This window comes from Dermacentor albipictus, chromosome 1 (genome assembly GCF_038994185.2).
Source record: "Dermacentor albipictus isolate Rhodes 1998 colony chromosome 1, USDA_Dalb.pri_finalv2, whole genome shotgun sequence".
Classification (NCBI taxonomy): Eukaryota; Metazoa; Arthropoda; class Arachnida; order Ixodida; family Ixodidae; genus Dermacentor; species Dermacentor albipictus.
The window spans coordinates 363,922,627-363,942,123 of NC_091821.1; the positions used below are offsets into that span (position 1 = coordinate 363,922,627).

General features: G+C 43.4%; 2 long non-coding RNA genes across 2 annotated transcripts in view; one reads left to right on the forward strand and one right to left on the reverse strand.

Annotated features, from left to right (window-relative positions):
- The window catches only part of LOC135911324 (uncharacterized), a 716,391-nt gene that overhangs the window by 349,809 nt on the left and 347,085 nt on the right, over window positions 1–19,497 (forward strand). Inside the window, exon 2 of the long non-coding RNA XR_010567271.2 lies at window positions 6,114–6,167. This is a non-coding gene — a long non-coding RNA (uncharacterized lncRNA). The remainder of the gene's footprint in view (window positions 1–6,113; window positions 6,168–19,497) is intronic.
- Window positions 1–19,497, reverse strand: part of LOC139054607 (uncharacterized) — a 132,503-nt gene that overhangs the window by 12,862 nt on the left and 100,144 nt on the right. The gene's annotated exons all lie outside the window — the stretch shown is intronic.

The window sequence follows — 19,497 nt, forward strand, 5'->3', positions numbered from 1 at the left end:
ATCCCTGGACCTATTCGAATGAAATTTGTAGCATTTAAGAAAGATGGCTAAATTTTAGTGAGTGTCGGAGTCGGAATGTTAATTTAAGCCTCGGAATTTTTTACAAGCATGTATAAAAATGCGAAGCTTAAGAAAAGACTGGCAGCACTAAGTCTACAAATTCGTAACTCTTCAACAAAAACAGGTACCGCTTGTCTGCAAGCTGCGTCCGTTACAGCACCCAAAGCCAAGCGACGTCGCGGAGTATTTACTCGACAGCAAACGGTGGAACTTGGCTAGTCAATACAGCACAGGGCACACAGGTTTTAGCAGGTTTTTCAGTCAGACAGGAGAGACTCTGGCCCAGCCCCACTACAGCGTCTTTGCCTTCGCCACTGCTCGTGACAATATTAATGTACAGATTAGGTGAAGTTTTTGCAATGCTGACGAAGGTTTCGCAAAAGTTCTGCTCGAATGTTAGAGGTACATTTGAAAGTAGTGCAATAAGTCAATTTTTGCCGCTTTAGATATACTTTTGTAAGGACTTTACAGAATTGTGATATCGTGTTTCTTTCTGAAGCTTACAACTCTATAACGCTACTGTTTCGTTTTAAGAAATTTTGCAAGTTTCAACAATTTCTACGAAATCAATATCGGTATAAATGAATATTTTGCTGAAACAGTCACTAGATTTTAACTTTTTGAAATGGAGTGAGCCTCATACAAGAAGGTGCAGTGGTTGCCGAAAAAAAATGATTTCTTCGTTCCCATGTATATAGATAGATGCGCCGAGTTAAAAAAAAGAAAATATAAATTATGGGGCTCTACGTGCCAAAACCACGATCTGATTATGAGGCACGCCGTAGTGGGCGACTCTGGAAATTTGGACGACCTGGTGTTCTTTAACGTGCACCTAAATCTAAGTAGACGGGCGTTTTCGCATTTCACCTCCATTGAAATGCAACTGCCTTGGCCGGGATTTGATACCGCGACCTCATGACTAGCAGCTCAACACCATAGCCACGAAGCAACCACGCTGACTGCGCCGAGCCAAAGCTTCCTCGCAAGCAAATAGAAAGCGGTTATAAATACACACATCACGCACATTATTGCAGAGAGCACCCCCACCTGGTTTGCTCGATCGTTGCGTATGCATCTTCTCGTTCATTTTGTTGTCATTGCATGTAATAAATAATCATCGCTGAGGGACTAACTCCATATAAAGTGCGTATTTCGCACTACTATTGGTGTTGTTGCAGTGCAGCCATTACTTATATATTTTCGTTGTTTTCTTGTAGTGCCTCAGCGGAAGGAAAAGGAAACGTGACAACGACTTCTGGAGGCTCAAATCATCATTGATGATTTAAAAAAAATTAGAGTGAGTTTCGCGCACACAAAAGTATTGCAGGAGCAAGTGTATCCGCCTTTCTCGCGTGGCTGTCGGCAAATTTTGCCTGATTGTGTGACGACGAGGTTACGACACGTTTACGCTGCGCGTACGTGAAAGGCCCGATGCAATTGTTGCTAGGTTTGCCTTCGCGCGTCTTATAATGTCTTATAATGTTTTCTTACATTGTTCTTCGCCTGTTTACTTGTTGGAAATGCCGATCTAGGCTCTTGACGCGTTTCACTGGTCGACCCTAAGCTGGCAGCAATTTGGCTAACCTGATGCGTTTGGGAAGTGTGACCGATCTTAAGTTTCACGAATGAAGTTAAAGGTGCAGCATCAACAATTGAAAAATTGGTTCGGTCCCTTAACTTATCGGAGGTGACATTGTCGTAAAGAACAGAAGTCGAATGCGCGAGTCAGGTGCAGTGGGAAAAAAAGGAGCTGGCGCTGCACTGAATAACACTTTACCCGCACAAGGCAGGGATACAGAGCTCCCGTTTCCACTCTTTACTGCGACAGAACGAAAAGTGAACACTACCTTTGTGCCTGAGGTGCTCTTGTGAGACACAAATGAAGAAACTGTAGGGCTCGACATTCACTCAAACATCACAAAAAGCCAACCGAGGCTTCAGCCAAGGAAATCCTATACAGGAAATGCTCCCCTTTCCTCTACCTGTGTAACATTATGGGAGTGGGGGCAGAGAAGAGAGGGAAAGGGGGGTGTCTTAATTAGTGGTTATCGTGATTTTTCTTTACATGGAAACAAGTGCATTAACATACAAAACTGGCCACTTGTCGAGCCACAAACACAACCTCCACATGCCGTGTGCGGTGCTGTGCCAAATGCTTTCTCCCGTGTGTCGTAACCTTGCTTTCTAGCTTCGTACTTCGCTCTTTAGCATTCGGGGTACAGTGGAAGTCATTGTTTCATCGGTCGCTTTGTCCTTAATTAAAACACGACTCGCCTTTGTGGTTTCAGCACCAATCTCGCTCCTGGCATTGTCTGCGCATGAATTAAGCACATCAGCGCCGCGTACTCCTTGGTCTTCGTTTCTCATTGTCTGCTGCTCGAAAACCTTATATGTAAGTTTACACAGTGTCCCGAGAAAAAAAAAAGTAATTCACCGATTGTATATTCCAAAGGAATTGGGGTCACGTTAGGGGTGATGTGTGCAGTCAAATCCTGAAGTGTGCGGCTTAATTAGTAACTCAGCTAAAACTGTAAATATTCGCTTTTTTTTTTCTTTTTGGAAGCGCTCTATGAAACGCTTACTGTGTTTTCCGCTGTCCCGAGGGATTAAAAGAGGGCATAAAATTCATATTTAAGAACAATGGGGGCCGTATTATGGGTGATGTGCTACGACAGAATAAAGTGTGTAGCTTAAAGAAAGCATTGCAAAGAATTACTAAATAATAATTTAATTACTCTTCGGGAGCATTAAGCGAAGCGCCTATATTGTTTCGGTGCCCGCCGGCAGTCCTGTGAAAGCTTAAACATTGTACCGAGATTCAGAATGCATTAATACTAAGAAAAAATGAGGGAGGTGGTCAGGGGGTGGCACGGTGTTGGTGATGTACCATCAGACTTTTAACAGCAGAGGTTAATTAGTTTTCGTAACATTTTAAACATGAAAGCGTTCCAAAGTTTTAGAAGCGTGTTTTATGAACAGCGTGCGAAGTTTCGCTTATTTTCTGAAGGAACTGAACATGCTAGAACCTTAATTTTCACAAACAGTACAGAATCTCGTTAAATGGAAGCTCAAGGAAGAGGAGAAAAATATATATTCTAATTAACAGTAGTTCCGTTTACAGAGAAAGGCACGCAGAGGTAAGAACCGACTTGTCATACGCAGCCTCTTAACACTCTTAGCACAACGAAGTGAATGCAGGAGCTAGTTTGTCCCGTGGTTTGGGCGCAGTCGACGGTTACTGGTTTGAGTTGGCTTCGCTTGTTTAGGTTTCGAGGAGACGGCGCCGACGTATCAAAACGGAAACATTTCTTTTTAATGCTCCAGTAGGTAGTCAGAATACACGTGGTCGTTGCATGAGCAGTCCGAGCGGCGCACCGTAAGGCGCTCGGAAAATTCAGTTGTCCTTATTTCTGTCTTCTATTGGTCGTGTTCGTGATGCGAGGCTGTCCAGATCTCTACATGCGATGCCTTAAATATCTATCAAATTTTACTTGCTTCAGTCTTTGCCACCGCTTACGAACATGATTATCTGGATGTACGACAGATGACGCAAAATTATGTTTCAAATCCTGCCTTCTTCTGAAAAATTGTTTTAGTGCGTGCGTCTATAGTTCATTTTACTTCAGAGTTGCGAAACTTGATTTCGATAAACGAGAGCTTTATTTTGTATTACCCCAATACAAAACCAACCAATTTCAAGGTTGTGTTTCTGTTTGAGCAGCACTTCTGTTTAAGCGATTTCCGTTTACCGTGATTGTGCTGTAAAAGGGGAAAGTTTGTGTGTGATTAGTGCGCAAAGTTGCAAGAGCGTCAGGTAATTACAGGCTTCATAAAAAAATGCCTTAGGTCAGTGGCTTAAAGGGTTATACAGCTGTTGTCTGCAATGTTTCCCAGTGCCCTCGGATAACTGTAGGTCGAACTTAGTTCGCAATCATCTGAAATGGGACCAATACTAAGGGTAATGTGTAGCGAAGGTTTCTGGCCTAATTGTGCATCTTCCGAACAATTATTGATTGCTTCATTTCTCCGTCCTTTCATGCGTAATGCGAGGTGAGCAGTGTGCTCCCAAAGTGCGCTCGATAAACTAATTCAGGGAACTTCTTTTTCCACAGTGGAAATAGGGGGCATGTTATATATGATGTGTGGGCGAAGTACAAAATGGGTGAGTTAATTGTGGCTTTTGCAGTGTATTACTTATGCAAGTGCTATGGGGAGATATTCGTGTTTTACGAACGAAGTAGAATCTAGCCCTCTAATAATGAGTTACGATCGTTGCGAAAATCCCTTTAGGCGTTATGTGACCGCTCTCCACAATTTGAGTGTACTGTATGTAATATCAAGTTCACTTCAGCGCAAGTGTGCAGGGGGAAAGGTAAGTGAAGTTACATTTGTGGCGAATTTTGAACCTATCTAGCTTTCATAAGTTGCTCAGGGAATTGTCGAATTCTCATTGTTCTTCTTTCTTCCTATATTTAGACGGCTCACCCGCTGTCCTCAGAGACTTGCGAGCGGCAATTTTATGGGCGTTACTTTCATTCATACTTGTCTGAAATATTTGATATGTACCTGTGACTTAATCAATGCATTACACAAGCGTTCTGTGCAACATTTCCCGGTATCCTGAGATTACAAAATGTCAGAAAGCTTATATTTGCATCAAATGTAATCCATGTTATGAGTCATGTGTGAAGTGTGGGATTTAATACCAGACAACTGAAATTCTTAATGCAACTGCTCGAAAGAAATAGCTTTGCTGGAATCGGGCTGTGATTCTGCAAGGTCGCTTACACTTGTGTTTTTCTAAAGTGGAGTTAACGGAGCCTAATCTTAACAGTTATTAAGTTTATTGTAATGACTGAAGCTTGGAATCAATATCTCGAAAAACTTTCATGAAAAGAAGGTCTCGCTCCGTTTCTTTTGGCAACTGCGCCAACTTAGACACAGCATAGTTGCGCGAACTTGTGCAGTCAAGTGGTCCCCATGTGTAGGTTGTTGGGACACGCGCACGTCCCAGTATCTCCGGAGTGGCCGCACGTGGTCATCACGTGATCATTACGCCCGCGCTTCCAGAGAGTTTGCGTGGAGAGGGCACTTTCACCGATCCTGCTCTCCCACGGCCCTTCGTGCTTTGCTGTGATGCTGCAGCCAAAGCGCCTTTGTTAAATCCTTCCTCTTTCTTGGAACCTGGGAGACTTCTTCCTAGCTTGGGGAGAAACGCCGTTTCCCCAATGCGACTTTTTCCTTCGCCTGAAGAGTGCGTGATTGACCGCATCTCAACTCAACCGGCGAGACCGCCGCTTACACCCCCGCACCCCCACCCCCCAACCCCACCCCTTACCCCCCTGCAATGCCTCGGCCTTCCTGAGCGACGTACCTCCCGAGGGCCAAGAGCACGGCATTACACGAGGTTAGCTGAACCCCTATCAGCCTCTGGTGTGATTTCACTGCTTGCGGTTTTAGCTACAGCCATGCGGAATGCTCCGCCGTTGCGGTTTATGTGTTGCCCGGCGTATATAACTGTAGCAGCAGTAAACGCTTTCAGTCAAAGGCTCGTCCCTGTCCCCACAGGCCTGAACCCTCTGTAGTCGCGACCGCTGGTTAGGGGTCACAGCTTTAGCTGACTGCTGGGGCTGCGGTTACAGTGTTAGTGAGTGACTTCACTGACTCGGCGCCATCCAGAAAAGGGCCCAATTCGCATGCGCAAATTTGAGTAATAGCCTTTATAAGGTAGGTAATTGGACGTTATAAGAAATACGAATACAACAAAATGTCTTAGTATTCAAGCGATCATGTTCAAAAACAAAAATAAATATGGCATTTAAGAAAACAATATGTGGAGCTCAGCTTTTCAGCATGCTAATCTATTCTACAAGCAGGCATTCTTTCGAAATCATGATTGTAAATCCTCTACCTGCTTCCACATTTTCGCTCAAAGAACCTGCACACTCGAAACGACTTTTGTAACTCCTTATAGAGAATGCATCTTTGAGGTGGTCGGTTCTAAGCAGTGAACCTACGGCTCATTAATTGTTTTTTTTCTGTTCTTGCGCTAGGTAACGCCGTGAACCCAGCCCTCACTCTTTGCCGCATCTTGACCTTCTTTACTCGTACGTATTTCACTCTCATTGAAGGCACCTGCTACTTTGAAGACTTGCGCAGCTTGGTCGTCACTAATTTAGAGACTAATGTGGCTCAATATCTCAAAGCTACACCCCAAATGAAAAACGCCGTATTGCAGACAAATAAATTATTCACCGCGCAGTCGAAACTCAGTACAAGAGCCCTTGTGCATTTCGCCTCCAGTGTTACGTGTGTTCGCGGTAATGCAAACTACAATTATCAACAGGACACCATAGCCACTGCAGCATTGCTTCCGTAATTACCGATCAAGGTAACCACGGGAAACAAGCATTTCTGTTATGTTTTTGAGCATATTAAACAAACAAATTTTTGTTTTGCTTCCTTTGGATGACACGAGAGTACTAATGAAATTAGCAATAGATGCATAAACAACTTCGAATAGTAAATTTTGTTAATCACATTGAACAAGAATACTTGAGAAAAATCATCACCTATAATAGCAGATATCCCCCTATAATATGGAAACACAGTCAGGTATAAATCTTGCGTTGAGTCCATTCGGTAATGAAAGCCCATTCTTCGCATTCTTTGAGGCACGCCTGTAATGCCTCTCGGAAGTCAACATCCGGTTAGCCGAGCAGCTGGTAAAGCAGAAACAACTGGCTTTAATTTATCCGGCGCACCATGAGAAATACCAGAATATACAAAGGAACAGCACGTCACCTGACGCTCGTAGACCATTGTGTTCCCTGAAGGAGAGAAGTGTAATGCTGGACCACAGGCGAATATGTGAACATCTGGAATATCTCATTCTCGAACAGAGTAGGTTGCGATTACGAAATCCTATTTTATTGGTATTTATTATTTAGAATGCTCGCGCACCACTAAAAATCACTCACAAATCCGAAAGAGGATTTCTAACGTTTTAATGCCAGTTACATTGTCGTCGAATTTGTCAACTTTACGCGAGATTGATATCTTCAGGTGTGACACTGTATCGGATAAACTTCTTAAATCTACACTATGAGACAACGTGTCTAAGGGCCTGAATGAAGTGCATGTAATTTGGACAAATACAAATTAATTTGACAGGATGTGCTTGTCAATCAAGGGCGGAATTAACGAAGCTTTAATTAATAAGTCACCTTTGACTTTGGCCGACCGCCTTAGCTATGTCCAGCATCAGGATGGACTGACGTGCTCGCTTGCGAACAATTCTAGCGTAAGCTTCTTTGTGGAAACTGGTCCATCTTATGTATAGCACTATTCAGGCAAAAAAAAATATTAACTGTTTTTTCAAGGGAATAATAAAACGAGGGCAAGGAATCAAGTACCTTGTCAGAACGTGCACAGTTCAACTGGGGACATGAGCGCGTTAATAATCGTTACTGAGACTACCCGTGGAATTCTCCAAGGACGCCGCTTTGGCATAGTTAGCGAAGAGAAATTGTGGCACGCATTCCAATATTATTTCTCTGCGTGCACCAGCAGTGTTAACATGTTAAATGCAAAATGAAAGCACCGCTTGCAAATACTGCACATATCATAGGCTTATTTACAGTTCCTTCGAATTGTTTCACAAAGGAACAGCCGGGATTTCAATCGGCAAACAGCGTGCCTTTATTGAATCACAAGCTCTTCCTGTTCGAGGAATCAAAGCAGTTTGTTTTCTTCTCGAGGACAGCCCTCGAATTGTTTCCGGGAATTGCATGTCCAACCGGAAAATGGAGATTCGCTGGTGTTGATCCGCCGCTGAGGAGTTGGACACAGGTTAGGAGGATGATGTCGAATTTCTTTTTCTTTTACTTGTTTGCCGTCGGAGTGCTTCGTTTAAAATGTCTTTACTTGTAATATATATGTGTTACACCGCTTTAAAACAGGTGTTTTCAATGATACAACACTTCGGGTGAATTCAAATGCGATGGCTGCTGATGTAACGCAACTTTGCTCACAACGTACTTTTCAGTCTGGTCCAATACTTAATTCAACTGCTCAAGATTTTTGAAAAAACTGTCGAAAAGTGTGAGGCCACCGTGACACTGGGAATGTGCGCTACGAAGTACACACATTAGGGTCTGAAATTTCTTTGTCAACCAGTTTCGAAATTACGAAACAATATCGCTGTTTACCTTGCGCTCATTGGTTCTGCGATACGGCAAGGGAAAAGTTCCCTGTGCGAAGAGATTTGCAACAAAAACATGTACAAGTTTACGGTATATTACCATGATTTCTTCAGTAACGAAACTGTAGAAAGCAGAGCAAGAATATATGTGCGAAATAAATAAACCTAACCCCCCGAGCATGGTGTAGATAAGTTTACTGTCGACTAGACTCACCTATGTATCCCTGTATGTTGAGCGTCAAAGTAGCGCCAGTAAGCGTACCTGTGTTTGGCGTCATCAAACAATAAATTAAGATAGAAAAACTTTACTATAATGTCGGAGCCTAGGTATGACTAAAGTACGCGGACCCCTTAATGGGATATCGTATGATATGGAATGGCTTCTTTGATTTTCTTATATATAAGCTTCCCGTCTCTTTGTCAAATAGATAAATGCCACTGGATGCTCCGTGTTGCATACCGCGGAATTTCGGCCGACAAATTTGTGCCGGCGACACGGCATACGATCTCCGTGCATTCCCTTAACTCTTTTCTCTACTTCCCATACATGCTATCACATTTTAGCAGCGCACACAAGTGCATCACAGAAGAGTATACATCAATACCGGCTCGTGCAATGTGTCCTAATGGGTCACACCTTGTCGAGCTCAGTACCTAAGCGTAACAGCTCTGTTACGCCGAAATAGAAGCGCAGTTTTCGCGTTTGTCAACGTACCCCGGCACCCTGCATTACGATTCTTTGCACGACATGTTTGCCCAATCCATGTCGCCTACTTTTCTTTTGCCAATGTTAGCTTCTGTCTTTGTCTTTCAACAGCTCTCCCCTTTTTAGAATTCGCTTGTTCGTTTGTTTTATTCGTGTCTGCTGCTTTTCACGCTTGCCGCTTCCTTTACTGCTGCTGCAAAGCAGGGTTTAGACGGCTTTGTTTTGTTGAAAATGCCTATAGCTACGAGATTCTTTTCGTTCAGACGTCTCTTTCTGTTTATTTATTTATTTATTTATTTATCTTTATTATTATCTTTTTTTTGCGTAGAGGTATTTCCGGCCGTTCTCATCGGCTGAGAAGAACGCCCGTGGCTCGAAGCACCGTGGACTGAAGCGCATCAGAAGACAAAAGAAAGCTTGGATTAGCAGGCAGAGCACGTAGTTGGGGTTCCCACTTCTGAAATTGTTACGGTGCCCACCGGCGACTTTCGCAGCTCACGCGTTAGTGAAGTGATGTAGAGCACGTTGTAGGCTTCATATTCGAAAACAATGAAAGGGGACTACGTTTTTGGAGGGCTAAGATAATAAAATTGGAGTGTGAGAACAGGCAAACTCCCGTCGCGTATTTTACTACTTCGTTTTCAACACATTTATTCCCTTCTAACAAATCAGAATTTACTATAAGAGAAACAAGTGTGCTTCGAAAATTCATAGAAATGAATCGCATGAGACAACAGCCTCTCGAAAGCTGGAATTGATCTATAAAAGTAGTTCGATATGTAAGTAGGCCACTATAGAACGTCGCGTCAGATGTTATTAGTGGCAGGATGGTGTAGAGAGAATATTTTTTCTGAATAATTACAAATGCCGCGTTATGTGTGTGTTCCAGTTCACATGTACTAAAGCTTAAGATATCTTGAGTACGAGGCAGTGAAGCTGACATGAACTAAAGACGACTAAGAAAGCACAGGCCTATTATTTACCTTCCATTGTTTTAAAATTCCGGTTAAGTGCTTAGAACGAGGCCGAATTGCTATTTTTGCTTTTCTATTTTGTTTTATAATTGGCCTGTGCAGCTTGCACCGCATTTATAGGCAATTTGGTTCAACATAGTTACTGTTATTTTCATGTTCTTTTTGTTTGGAAGAAACCAATCACCAGAGATCCTCCTCTATTCGAACTTGATATTCAAAGAATGCTTCGTATCGCCAGTGCTTTCAGTAATTTCCCGTTATTGGGCAGACTCTTTCTCAAAATGCGGAAGGCGCCACTAGAGCTCTAGTGCGATAAAATGAGGCGAATCGAGAACTTTCTTCTCGTGACCTTGCTAACCCTTCTTCCAGCCTGACTTGGGTGCTGGTGACGTTACTTGAACTTTCGGGATGGGTTTATTTATTTACTATTTAAAGTTAAATGCCTTAGCAGCAAAAAGTGCGAGGTTAGTTACGACGAAGAAAGAAGGAAGGATGGGTAGGTAGCTTTGTTTGAATTAATTTGTGTCTTCGATCGTCGGCACAGCGCGCAAACTTCTGACGACAGTCGGCATAAATCAGCTCCGGAATACGCAATTACAATCGTTGTGGGCCTCAATGCGCACTTTCCAGCGAGGTGGGTCGTTCAGTTCGCATCGGAGACGGCGGCGGCGGGCATATTTTAGCAGCCTTTATATGCGAAGACCAAACGGGGTGCTTAATGGCTTTCTTCGATAAAAATAAACTGGCACATATAAATACGAATCGCTTAACAGTAAAGCTTTCCTTTTACCCACCGAAAACATAAAGCTCCAATTGTCTTTCTCTCTGGGGATTCCTACGGATGCTCGCTCTTTTACTCTTCTGTCTTCGGGCTTTTTTTTTGTTGTTGTTGGCTCGCAGGGCCTGCATACCATCAGTTCAAGAAATATTTTTCAGGATACATGTTTGGCGATGACAACGTTCGTAATGTGACGATGGCTTTGACGCCGTCTCTACGCGATAGCGTGAAGGGCCCCATGTCACAGAAAATTCGGTCTCGGCGTCGGCGTCGGTGGCGTTGTCCGGGAGCGAAACTTTCCGTATATATTTAGGTATATGTATATACCACACCTTGTTATATGACATGCGGTGTTTGCGGGTTATATTGCCACACCATTGTATCACTAAAGTTGCTAAAACCTTGTTTTACATTCTTGACAAAGTAATTCCTTGGAATGTTTAGAATGACAGCCCACAAAGAAATGCCACGAAAAAAAGGCAACACAGATATCGCACGCCTTTTATGGGAAATCTTCTCAGACTTCGATATTAAAAGTGCGAAACGATAACAGAAACCTCAAAATGATGTAATTTTTATGGCGTGGCTGTGCACTACTTCCGAGATCAGCCCACGCAAGAAGAAGCGTTTCTTCCATAAAACTCACCTTCGTGCATGGCGTTCGCCGCCAGCAGGTATCGAGGACTTCGTCATTAGACGTTCTGGTGTCATTTGCTTTCAACATACTGTAGTGCGCATTTAAAAGGACGAAGGAAGATGAAGTGAAGCGCTGAACTAAGTCGGCGGTACGTGGTAACTTTCTGTAAGCGGAATAACAAAAAAAGCACAGTAGGACGACCTGGGGCCTGCGGGGCGTAGGAAACTGAAAATCCAATCAGAGAACAACCTTTTCAATCTATTTCATTTTCTTTTTTTCATCATCGTGACTTTTCGCGACCAGTCGGGGCCCCTTCGCGACTACAGCTTCTTCTGCTTGGTGAAGCGCAAGACCGATATCTTCGCGGAAATAGTTCTACCGATTCTCTTACTTGACCGAAAATGATGTGCCATGCCTTCGAGGCTACATTTTCCACACATTCACTGCACTCATGAGCAAAAAGAAAAAAAAAACGAAAAAAAGCTCTGTACTTTCGAAGAACCGCTGACTCACCGTACCAGTATGCAGTTCGCGGTCACATTCTACAGTTCTGAGTGACTTCACAGGAATAGTGAATGTGGAAGCAAAACGTTCCGCAAAATGGCGAACTTGGCGAGTTGCTGTAGATTTATACAATGGCATTGCAGTTGGCCTCTTCGCGCGATTCCTAACACTGAAGTAAAAAGTACACTACACTATATGTAACGCAGAAAGTGCGCCACTCATAAAGTGCACAGCACTACCCAACGAACCTAAGTGAGCTGCGAGTCGACGAGTGTGCAGCGTATAGCGCACGACATTATATTAAGTGATAATTTGCCACAAAGGGTGAACTTCGGCATTTCGCTCTTCAGGGATGGCCCCAACATCTTTGGAGCGCAGAACTAAGCATCTTGAAGGATCATCATTGCTTTGTGAAAGTTGATATTTCGACGCTTCGCTGCACAAGATTGTGTGCCTGAAGGAGGCAATATAAACGAGACCGTTCTGTTGACAATGGCCGATTATTTACCGATTGCGGGGCTGTTTTTCAGTGTTTTTCTCAAGCTGTCTAAAACGCGAAGTTGTTGTTCAACAAGCAAAATGAAACACCTATGAGGAAAGCATTAAGTAAAACGAAAAGCCTGCCTAAGACATTCCTATATTATTGCCTTTTTCTTCTTTATTTACAGTTGAGATACTTGACTGGCAGATATCCAAAAGATGACATAATATAATTCAAAACTAAATATAATCGCGCAGTTACAGTGAAAGTCGAAGAATAAATGAGCAGCTGATTGCCTACGCGAACGCAGTTTGCGAAATATCTTCTGATGATATTTATTTCGCAGCGTGTGTATGCTGTCGTTTTCATTTTTTATGTTTGCAGGAAGGCTCAGCTCGGTGCGGATAATATAATTAAGCCAACCCAATAAAGATTTTCCAGGAATATGGGCCGTGCCTCAAACATACAGCCTTTTGATTTCTGATAAATGTTCACCCATAAGTAAACAAAATTGCTAAACAGATAACGGATGTGAGTTATGTGTAGACACCCGCTTTATATTCAGACGTTAGCAACAGATGCATATTTGCGTTAGGATAGTCAAGTTCCGAGTACATCAAAGTCAAAATTATGTTATTCAGAAGCCATGCAAAGCTCGTGTTGCACATCCGTGCTGAACCTTATTCCTGGCATGCGTAAACTTCGTCTGCTCTCCTACAGTAATCCAATTTGTTTCCAACGTTTGTCGGCATGCGAGTACTAAGAAATATGAGTGAAAGCAATCCGAGAGAATTGTTTACATATAAGTGGTTGCCTATACTTCGTCTATCGTATTGAAGCGATTAAAATGTTTCCGATCTTGTTCTAAGACGTGCTTCAATGTAAAGCTTTTCACACTAATTGTTGCGTAACCGTGGCTCACCGAACCCCTCGTGCTTTATTTAGGCAACACTTACCTTGTACTCGATGTTATACCTGCGCGAGAGAAATACTACGCTAGCCGCCCCACCAGCAAGCTGGAGCGCTTAGCAACCAGTTTTACGCCATATGTATATAACCACTCAGTATTGCCTTTATTTATTTTGTAAGGATATGTTCAGCGACCGAACAAGCCGAGTTCATTTTATTTATCCATTTCAAGCCGTGGCGAGCTCTCGGGACGTTTTAAGCGCAGTAGCGGCCGGCCGTCGCATTATTTGCGCAAGAGAATAGCGGGCCGGCCACTCGGGCGAACAGCGGTTCTCCAAGTATTTCGGTCAACGCAGCGCAGCGCGCGTATTTGATGCGAGCAGAATCAAAATTTCTTTCAGGGCTGTTTATTCCTAGCTCTGATAATATCGAGGTCTGCCCTGTTTGCTCACACAGAAGCGCATGTGTTCCACTAATGCTTCAGTGAAAATTCGCTTCAGAATCGGTAATGGCACCCGCACTCAAACAAAATACAAGGTTTCTTTTTTTTTCATTTGTTCAAGCGCTCGTCACGCGAAGAGTTAAACAGCTATCCTTTTCATCTGTTATCGACATTGTTGAATATGTAAATGCAACCTTTGTGCTGTTACGACGGTTACGCAACCTCACATAAGAGACATCGCACTGTACATTTGGACGCAAGCAAACGGTACACTTTCTGCATAGATCAAAGACATTGATGGGTGCAAGAGCCAAGAGATAAGAATAACCAAAAATAATAATAACAGAGACCAAACACAGGAGTACATGTCCTTTCTTGTTCAATATATACGGGGCGCTATCACGTAAAGCTATTCCAATCTGTTTCTATTCCGTTTCTGCCATAAGTCCTTTGCAATTGTTCAAAGTTTTTCGGGCCGCGTTCACGTCACTCGTCCTTCGTGCAACGTCACAAAACTGCGATAACTCTCTCTCTCTCTCTCAACATGACGTGTACACCAATGATTATGCATTATGCCGAAAGTGAAGAAAAAAGAAAGACGTTTTCTACCATTCCATGCCTTTGTAGTTCCAAGTGCCTTTGTAATTCCATTCCATGCCTTTGTAGTTTGTAGACCAATAGCCTTCCACTATTGGTCAAAAATTTTCCGGTTGCGTGCACTTCGTCTGTATGTCACGCAGCGTCACATCAACGCGACAACTAACCACGTCAAAGTGACATGTGCACTAAAATGCAATAATATGTTGAACAAAACAATTCTTTTTTTTAATAGCCGGACACTGACCCCGTCCCGACAGAAATATATGACTGCCCACCGATCCCTCTGGCGCTGGATACTCGCATCTGTCCGCGAGAATGGGCTTCTTCGCGTGTATTAAGGCAAGGCCTTTTAGCCTGGTAGCATAACCTTGTAGAGACTTTTCGGCCATGTATACGACATCGCTTTGCCAACTGTTCTTCGCTGGGGATTCGTTTTAGCGGCATTTTTTAAGCTTTCGTTGCATGCCGCCACGATTCTCGACTAGTTACCGAAAGCGAAGCAAGAGAAGTGGACCAATGGGAGACGCCCGCACCACTCTTCTCACCCGGTTATCTACTTTCACTGTGTTGGCTTGGCCCCACCGAAACCCCCTACACTACAGCGCGCTCCTCGCCTCCTGTGAGCCAATTAGATAAAAAATATACCTGTCAAGGTAGGCAGTGCTATTGGCTTTCAAAGCAAACAAAAGTGACCTCCCATAAATGAGGCGAGCGTTTGATTGGGCTCATAAAGCAATGTTGCGGATAAACGCCTGCGCTTACGTCGGCGCTTACGTAAATTTGGCGTCAGGAGAGTGTCATAAAGCAGAATTGAAATGCTGTACGTTATATGGCCAATGTTTACACTTGTGGTAGGTTATTTTAGTGTATGCTTAAGCTATCAACAAGATTATAGGTTGGCAGGACTAATATAGATTTCTTCTTGACCGATGTTTCCATTATTATAAAGAATATTGCAGGAGAAAACCAAAAGCCATGATGATGGACCTTGGTAGGACTTCACAATGTTACTGCAACGCTACTTATTATATATGTCAATATAAGAGTCTCAAGAAACCATAAGAGGGCTCTAATTAGAACACTTATGAATTTGACTCGTCATCTCTACATCAAGTGAAAATCATTTACATATATATTTTTACGAACAACACTCAAAATACAAAGTCAAAAAGTAGAATGCCAGTGTTTGAACATTCTATACAGCGTGTCTTAGCTAAGTTTGGCCAAACCTTAAAAAATCTACGTATCCACTACGAAAATTCAACCAACATATTAATGTTCACTGCTCTCTTGAGAAACTCGAAGTACCATTTACAATGAGCTTAGATAATTCTTTAACAATGATTATTTAAGCAAACCTTTAAAGTAGTATCTTCAATGCAGAATCTTCAGTGTAGAAGTTGTAGAGTCTATTGAGAAATGTCCAAATAATTTTTTTTTTGTGATGATGGCTACTGTAGTTTCAATTTATCCGGGCTGTAAAAAAAGCGCGCGAGATTTGAAAAAAAAAAGATCGCCGGCGATTACGACACTCCCTAATCCGAAATTTGAGCACAGCTCTATAAGTGTTTTTGTTTCGGCTGGCGCGAACAATCTGTCTGGTGCGGCACGTTGCAGATGGAGCGAAGTGCAGCGCGACTGCCTCGCTAATCTGGAGATCGAGAGGGCCAGTGCGTGGGCGATCCGTGTGCGCGTTTCACAAGAGCCGCCGCCGACAGGCCTCCCAGACGAGGCGCGCTACTCTGGCGCCATCTCGCAGCGATCTTCGCGACACTACGCTTTTTCTTTTCGCGCTTTCGCCATACCCTCCTCTGCTTTCCGCCTCATGGTTCCGCGCTGCGCCCTCCTCTCCACTTTCCACCTCACGTCTTTCATCCGCCGCTGCGCTCCGTGTTCGCTTTCATCTTTCGCTGTGCTCGTTCGCCCGGTAACGCCGACGCCCGCCGCAGGAACGGACGCCTAAGAGCTGCGCCCTGAATGTACAACATGAACAGCGACATTATCGCTCTCGAACATGTCACGAACGAATGATCGATGTTGCATGCAGACTGAAAGCACGAGCAGGCCTTGAGCAACTGATATGGATGTCCTCGGCTTTCACTTTTGTCAAAGTGCATCGAGCGACCAGCCGCGCGGCAATTTTGCATGTATTTGCGGGCTTCTCTCACGCAAAAAAAACAAACATTTTTGCAGCGCGTGTTGAGCAACAGAAACCGGTATCAAAGAAGGTTTTCATGTTGCTTTACAATTTTCTCATTTACACTCTTTATCTTATTATATTATTTGAGAAGTTAAATGATGAATTAGGACTAATTATGTATTTAGGCGTAATGCAAAAAGTTATATGAGTAGCTCCAAGCGACGACAAACAACATTGCCTTGGTTCTGTCCTGCTGCATGGCATGTGTATACTTTTAAAGTTTAGCTAAAGTTACGTGGGACACCCTGTATATATATATATATATATATATATATATATATATATATATATATATATATATATATATATATATATGTAGGATAGGAAAATGGCGCCTCTGTAGCTCAATTGGTACGAGCATCGCACGCGTATTACGAAGACGTGGGTTGGGGCCCCACCTGCGGCGAGTTCTTTTTTCATCCACTTTAAGTTATATATATATATATATATATATATATATATATATATATATATATATATATATATATATATATATATATATATATATATATATATAATCTGCACCTGTTTGTTGCTGGTCAGTGGGCCATTGCCTAGAAAAAATAATTTTTTCATCACTGCAACCTGCATAGGCGCGGGAGCACACCTTATTTTACCGCGCACGTGATAGCGAGTTGATGGCAAAGGAAATTGACGCACCATTCATGCATCCGTTTAGAAGTGATAAATTGCGAAGCTCTTTAAATCGCGGCGATGATGAATCATTGCCTGTGCGGAGCGACACCAATATATAGCCGTAGGGCCATTCATTCTCGCCGGGTAAGAAATGACGCTGTCCAACATTTGGAAATATATTAAAGGAAAAAAACTCTTGCCAAGCTTTATCCTTTGTTGTTTTAAGCATAAGGAATAAATAATGCCTGCGAATGAGTTGGACAAAGAAAAGTAGCCTGGTGAATACGCGCTAGCAGTAAAAATCTGTCCGTACTAAATCTTACGTCAGGGTAAGTTTCAGACTTGTTTTCGTATCTCATAAAAATAAGCGATGCACCAGTTGCTTTCTTTCTTTTTTTTAACGAGCACTTTGCCAGCACGGAGCTTTCTCTGATCCTGCTATTGTTACTTTAGTACAAATTTACGTGAACTTCAGCAGTTATGTTTATATTTCTGATCAGCTGGATGTGAAATATAAACAGTGCATCTTCTCATGCAGGCTCCTTGCCGTGTAAACAAGGATATTAGGATTCTTCTGTAATTTCTCATTCGGTAAATATTTGCATGAAATAGTGAATTCTTTTTCCCGAAGTAAAACAACATTGAAACGATATTGATCTCATGATGTGACCTGAAGTTTATGTGCCAGTTAACCCACAGGAACAAAGCCCAAGCCCTTGCCTTTTTTATGCCTGTCTAAGTTTACAGTAGGCCGTCGGGCAATTCACTATGCGTCCTAGTACTTATGCACATGTGTGTAGCCCTACGGTATACCTTGTGGTCGACTGGCATGTGATCGACTGGGGAGTCGCTCTTGAATGGACACGCTGAGACTCACTCATAAAAAAAAAACACTTGTGAGCTTTAGCGCGACTTAAACTGGAGTCTGAAAGAGTTCTTACCATTCTGCTAATGTATACGCCTACAGATTGTCTTTCCGGGCGCTTGTCTGGTCAGTTTGCCACTTTCCAACTTGCGCCTTCTTGTCTCCTCCGACTGACTCTGATAGTTGTCGCGTCTTCTTAGATCGGTCTTAAAACGTCATGGTGACATGGTCGAGAACGTCCGCCGTGCAATAACCAGTCCCCTGATAAATAAATTATCATGTGCGTAATAATCTGCGCAGCATCGTCAGACGGCGTTGTTCTCCGCGCATCCCGCTGTCGTTCCTTGTCTCTAGGGAAAATCTGTGCTGCCCACGTGTTTCCTGATGATAACCTACAGGGAACACTTACAGAATATCTTCGGCAGGGAAGCAAGCATTGATACTACACATATAGCGGTTCAAAAAGAAAATGGGGCAAAAAAGGGATACCATCACGAAATGTACACTATACAAAAACGAGTCGGCGGTGTGCACAAGGCAAGCGACGCGTGTCCGTTGCGTCTGCTCGGACACTCGTTTCACCTGCACTGCGTGACAAGCATCTTCAACCGAATTTGACGAAGGCAGGCTTCCTGAACCTAAACCAAAACCGGCGTTTGTGCCAGCTACTCGAGCGTCACCAGCCGTGATGCAACCCACCGTATCCCATCCCTCCCTCTTCAAAGCGCGGCTTTCACTTTATCGGGGAACCTGCCTTTCTTTTTCTCCGTTTTATACACACACTCAGCCCGTATTGCTATCACGCGAGCCTCTCAGGATGGATGCGGTGTACATTCGCTGATTGCCCCTGGCAGACGTTCGCCACACACACCGCCTTTTGAGCGTGGGGAAGGCAGGCTGCGACAGCAATCGCTTGCCTCGTTTGTTTTGTGTTTTCTCTTTCTATCTTCCACCAACGGAACGTGCCGAGTTGATCTTGCACAAAATGCTTCAGCAAATGAGCGGGATCTTGGTAATGATTTCGATCTGAGGACTGCTCGCTGGTCGTTTAACATCGCCGTAATCCGTTGGATTGAAGCACATAAGGCCAACGCTACTGCGCCTTTAATCTGCAGATTTCCGTCCTAATCCGCACCATTTTGCACTGTCGTTACGAAACGTGCACCTTGAGCAGAACTGTCCGTTAGCTTGCGTGCTTGCACTGTGCAGAGCATTTCGTAAGACCGCTGAAACTCCGAATGCTTCAAGACGACAAAGAAATAGAAATGAAGACATCCTGTCGTTATCCTCTTCGCTCCGTGTAGTCCTTTACCTAGAGCGCACAAGACGACAGGGTCACCTTTCGTCTAGGTGATGAGTGTACGATGAGGAAAATAAATATGTGCACCAGATATTGAAACCTACATGGTCATGTGCAAACCGAGAACAGGATGTAATGTATTTTATGTAGTGCGCATTGACGTGGCAGGAAATTGATGCACTGATTTATGACGCGCTGTATC